The sequence below is a fragment of the Myotis lucifugus genome, unplaced genomic scaffold (genome assembly GCF_000147115.1).
Source record: "Myotis lucifugus unplaced genomic scaffold, Myoluc2.0 scaffold_700, whole genome shotgun sequence".
In the NCBI taxonomy this organism is placed as follows: Eukaryota; Metazoa; Chordata; class Mammalia; order Chiroptera; family Vespertilionidae; genus Myotis; species Myotis lucifugus.
In genome coordinates, this window is record NW_005871748.1 from 44736 (window position 1) to 50735 (window position 6000).

Consider the following 6000-nt stretch of genomic DNA (forward strand, 5'->3'; position numbering starts at 1 on the left):
AGATGGTTAATGTCTGGTGCACGGTTGTGGGGGCTGTCCTGTGTACTGGAGGATGTTTAGAAGCACCTAAATGTCACAATATTTAGTACTTAGCTATTACTGCTTGACAATTTTTTAATGTGTTTTGTCTCATAAGATTGCAGATTTACAATTTTAAGGCCAAGAATTAAGACAAGAGTGATAAAAAAAATTATCAACAAAGCCAGGATACTTTTGAAAAAGAATATTACTAATTTTACACTGGGACAAAAAATGTAAAATGCACTATTTGGGCAAACCAGTATGTTTGGTTAGCCTAGCTAGACCACACCTGGAGCCCGCATAGTATCTAACAGATGTGGGAGAAAAGGAAAGGAATCAATAAAGGTTTGGTGGCTAACAGTGGCTGGGGTCAGCTGAATATGACTCCCCAAAGATGTCCAAGTCCCAATCCCTGGCCCCATGGCTCAGTGAGGGCTTCTGGGGAAGTGAGAAGCACTGCGTGGAAAACTGATCGTCTTAGAAAAACAATCCTACACAGACCAGTGACAAACATGCACATTAACGTGCCGCTGGTGAGGAAGGGAGGAGCATGCTATTGGGAGCTAGAGGAGAGGGCATCTGTTATACGGTGGCAGGATCGCAGCGGAATTGTGTCCTACATTATCTGGTAAGTGAAACTCTGTAAATGATGGGCTTGGATATTTAGCTGAAGAGATTTCCAAACCAAGTGTTAAAGCTGCAGTCTGGTTTCTTCTTACTGCATAGGAAAAACTGTGAGAGGAAAGAGATAGTCCGAGGGAACAGTTATTAAGTAGACGGGGATTTGATGATTTGGGTTGCAAAAGACATTAAATTAGGAGATTCCCTGTCAGAAAGCATGCTCTGGAGGGAAAACCAAGGGTGTGACTCAACAACCTTTGGCTAATATTGCAGAGGAACCAAAGTTTAGAGCATTCAATCACACTGAGGGCTCTTTGAAGAGATCAGACATGGGCTTGTGGATCCCCTTAGCTATCTCAGGCGGCGCCAGGAGCAGAGATGGGATTATCCAGGAAAGATCTATGGAGGAACTTGTTGTCTAATGGAATGAATTCTAGAGGCATACTAGGAGACCCACATGGTTTCTGAAAATGTCATCCAGCAGAAACACTGCCAGCTAGAACCGAATGAGAGAGAGAAAGGAGAAAATAAGAGAAGGCTGTCAGACACCCAAAATTCTACAGGCAGGAAACAGGTTGATAACACAACTTCGCTGAAGTACATTTTCCCTTCAGGAAAGAGGAAGGATGACTCCAAGAGTGGAGCCACAGGCCCAGAGCGGGGAGCCCGGAGCCACACAGAATTATTCTTGGGCCTTGAAACCTCATGGAGTTGGCCCAGTGGATTTCAAGACGGCTTGGGTTTGGTGACATCCTTCCTCCTTTCATTTTCTCCCTACTGTGATGGGAATTGCTATAACTGCTCTCCTGTGCCCGATCCACCATTGTATTTAGGAGCAGATAACTGGCTTTCCAGTTTCACAAGAACACAGATGGAGAGGAATTTGGCCCTAATATGGGTTAGACCCAGAATCTCACCCATACCTGATTTGGATGATAAAGAGGAGACTTAGACATATTTTGGACTTGAGTTGATATGGTAATGGGTTGAGACTTCTGGGAAACTTGGGGTGGGATGAATGTATTTTGTATGTAAGATGGAAATAAATCTTTGGGGGCTAGAGGAAAGACGGTTGTAGGCTGAATAAGTGGCCCCCAAATATGTCAACGTTCTAATCCCCGGGACCAGTGAAAACCCCTTTACATGGCAAAAGTGTTATGGCAGAAATAGAATATAATTATAAGAAATATTCATCACACTCTGTTAACCATGATTGTTTTGTTCTGATTAAAGAAGGCACATTCTAACCTGGTTGGGAGTTGCTCACCTGGAAATGCAACCCATCCTCCCCATCTGGGAGCTGCCTATTATCATGGAAAGAACAATCTTGTCCTAGCCAGTTTGGCTCAGTGGATAGAGCCTCAGCCTGCAGACTGAAGGGTCCCCGGTTCCATTCCCGTCAAGGGCACATGCCCAGGTTGTGGGCTCGGTCCCTAGTAAGCTGCAGGAGGCAGCCAACCAATGATTCTCTCTTATCATTGATGTTTCTCTCTCTCCCTTCCTCTCTGAAATCAATAAAATATACTTAAATATATATATATATATATATATATATATATATCTCCTTTATATAAAAAAGAAAGATTAACTGTTGTAGAAACCAGAACCGTCAGCCCTTTGAAGACCCCCAGCCCTTTGCAAATCTCCATCCTGCATTACCTGCAAACTGCCCACTTGGAATACCCTTTTGCCTACTTCCCCATGTGATCTTTGTCCTTCAACCCAATATAAGCAGCTGGCTTATAGGGAGGTGCAGACCAGATTTTTGTGGATGACCTGCTGCTCTCCCAAACCTCCGGCAGTCTTGGAATAAACGTTCATACATGACTCAACCCTGTCTCTGCTGAATTGGCTCAAGTAGTGACAGGCAGCCCGGACCCACTGGTTGTCCGGTTACAAAGGGACTTCGCAGATGTAATTAAATTAAGGATCTTGAGATGGGGGAGATTATCCTGGATTATTCAGACAGGCCTGATGTAATCAGAAGGGTCTTTGCAAAAGGGAGGCAGGAGGATTAGAGTCAGAAAGAGAAGATATAAGGATGGAAGCAGAGGTCAGGGAGGAGGAAAGATGTTACACTGCTGGCTTTGAAGGAGAAAAGGGATTCTCCTCTACAGTTTCCAGAGGAATATAGGTCTGCTGACATCCTTTTATTATTACTACTAGAGGCCCGGTGCACAAAATTCTGCACTCAGAGTGGGGGGTCCCTCAGCCCGGACTGCACCTTGTCGTGGTCCAGGAGCCCTCAGGGGATGTCCGACTGATGGCTTAGGCCCCTTCCCGGCTTCTGGCTGAACAGTGCTCCCCCTGTGGGAGCACACTGACCACCAGGGGATAGCTCCTGCATTGAGCATCTGCCCCCTGGTGGTCAGTGCATGTCATAGTGACTGATTGTTCTGCTGTTCGGTCGATTTGCATATTAGCCTTTTATTATATAGGATAATTATTTTATTGATTTCAGGAAGGAAGGGAGAGGGAGAGAGAGAAACATCAATGGTAAGAGAGAACATTCATCAGCTGCCTCCTGCACGCCCCCTACTGGGGATCAAGCCTGCAACCTGGGCCTGTGCCCTTGACTGGAATCAAACCCGAGACCCTTCAGTCCACATGCTCTATCCACTGAGCCAAACCAGCTAGGGCCTGACCTCTTGATTTTACACCAGTGAGACTGAATTCGGATTTCTGACCTCCAGCACTGTAAGATAAACCACTCAGTTTGTGGTATATTGTAACAACAGCAATAGGAAACGAACAGAGCTGTCTATCTTTTACACCTTCTCCCCCCCATTCTGCCCAATACCAAGTACCATGGTAGTTACTGAGCAAACAGAACGCTGTCTGGCATGTAGTAGGTGCTTGACAAATATTTTCTAAATGATTGTTTTATGTGGGTGACTAGGTAGTGGCCATAAGAAGGGGTGGAGAGCACCCACGTGCCTTGGAGGTGGCATAGTGATGAGACCCTTAACATGTTACTAATCCTCCAACCTGCATTTTACACCCATAAAAATGGGTTAACAAATCCCTGCCTCACAGAATGGTTTAATAAGTAGTGGTCTGAATCGGGGATGACTTTGCCGCCCAGAGGATATGTGGCAATGACCAGAGAAGTTCTGGATCACAACAGGGCAAAGGCAGTGCCAGTGGCATCTAGTAGGTAGAGGCCAGAGATGCTGCTGCACATTCTAGAATGTTCAGGACAGTTGCCCACATGAAGAATTATCTGGCCCAGTGTCTAGTGGTGAGGTTGAAAAGCCATGCGCTAAAGTGAGCACATATTCATCAACGGCATTAAAAAAGATAGTAACAAGGCCTTCTAGCTGAGGGCATTGAGGCGGTCCATGCAACCTTCCTGGAAGCCAGACTGAAGCCGTGGCTCATGTCTGATGGTGGTGGGGAGGTCAAGGGATTTCCTGCTCCTCCACAGGGAAAATGAGTTCCTGGGTGACCTGAAGTTTAACAGCTTCAGTTCTAGGTTGTGCATAGGTGGAGGCAAGGCCAGGTGAGACAGCAGGGGGCAAGCCTCTCTCTGGAGCCCCAAAATGCTTGCCGGTCACTGTGGAACAAAGCAATGAAACAAACGGGCACCAGCTAGCTGGGACGCTCCTCGCTGGGAGACTGCTGTCACTGCCCAGGAAATCCCAGTCACCCCAGGGCCCAGTCATCCTCTCCGATGTCCAAGGCAGAGTGAGCCCCCAGCACCGCCAGCTCCAGGGAGGATTTGGGACATTAGGATTCTCGAACCCATGGCCAGCTGAGCAGGCTCCCTGCAGCCTCTTCATCATCGTCACAATGTTGCAACCCCGCACTTTAAGTGACTGAATTTTTGGAGTCCCCCCCAAACTGGAGAACTGAGGCCTAGAGCCTCTAAGCTGACTGAACCTGCTAGCAGCGGTTCTCAACCTGTGGGTCGCAACCATCGGAAAACACATATAGCATATCAGATATTTACATTACGATGCATAACAGTAGCAAAATTACAGTTATGAAGTAGCAACGAAAATAATGTTATGGTTGGGGGTCACCACAACATGAGGAACTGTATTAAAGGGTCGCGGCATTAGGAAGGTTGAGAACCACTGCACCTGCTACAGTGATTGAATGGCAGAGCCGGGCCTTGTGCCCTCAGCCACTGCTCCTGCTCCCTCTGGATTACCCAAGTGTGAAACTGACTCTCCTGCATTGCCATGGCCCCGTCAACCGGGAGGGCGACGTGGCAAGTGCCATTGTTAATGGACCGTTCATGCAGGCATGCTGCGGTGCTGTGCTGGGCGCTGATGGGCTGATGGGGAATAAGGTGGCAAAGCCGCAAGCAACCGCTGCCTAAACAAAAAGAGACGGCGTTCCAGATGTGGCCAGGACTGTGAGGAAAGGGACTGACTGGAGACGGGCGGAGGGTGGGCGGGCGGAGGGAGCCTGAGGAAAGCTGGCCGGGGGAGGCTGGGGGACAAAGAGCCGCCCAGTGAGTGTCTGGGGCCCAGTGTGCCAGGCAGGGGGGACAGCAGGGCCAGAGCCAGCAGGTGGCAGTGACCGGAGGGTGGTGCACATCCAGTGAAGGGAGGGCATGGAGCAGGGGTCACCCAGGGCATGGCTTTGTAGGCCTCAGGGTAAAGTCTGGACTTTGCTTTATGGACACGGAGAGGCCACTGAAAGGTGCTAAGCAGAAACAGAACGCGATCTGACTTCTGTTTCTACAGATCACTATGGTGCTTGGATACCAAGTTGGCGCCAGGGTGGAGACAGGGTGAACAGTTGCAGCTGCGGCAGCAGGTGAAAGATGAAGGTGGGAACGGGAGATGCATTTTGAGATGTATTTTGGAGGCAGAGATGACAGAAATTACTGACTAGAAAGTAACCATATATATATATATATATATATATATATATATATATATATATATCTCCTATATAATAAAAGCCTAATATGCTAAGTGTCCGGTCGTCCGCTCAACCAATCAAAGCATAATATGCTAATGATATGCTAAGGCCTCTCAGCCACTTGCTACGATGTGCACTAACCACCAGGGGGCAGACAGTCGACCGGTTGACCAGTGGCTATGACGTGCACTGACCACCAGGGGGCAGATGCTCTGACAGGTAGGTTAGCTTGCTGCTGGGGTCCGGCTGATTGGGACTGAGCGAGATGGGCTGAACATGTCCTGGAGCCCTCCCATAGTCCCTCCCCAACTGGCCAACCTCCCGCATCCCTCCCTGGCCCTGATCGTGCACCGGTGGGGTCCCTTGACCTGGCCTGCGCCCTCTCACAATCCAGGACCCCTCAGGAGATGTCGGAGAGCCGATTTCAGCCCAATCCTGCAGGCCAGGCCGAGGGACCCCCCCACTGGTGCACAAATTCGT

At 48.6% G+C, this 6000-nt stretch overlaps 1 protein-coding gene across 1 annotated transcript in view; it reads right to left on the reverse strand.

Annotated features, from left to right (window-relative positions):
* Positions 1–6000, reverse strand: part of LOC102431232 (protein KIAA0556) — a gene marked incomplete at its 3' end in the record, with an annotated part of 154490 nt that overhangs the window by 44501 nt on the left and 103989 nt on the right. The window lies entirely within an intron of this gene.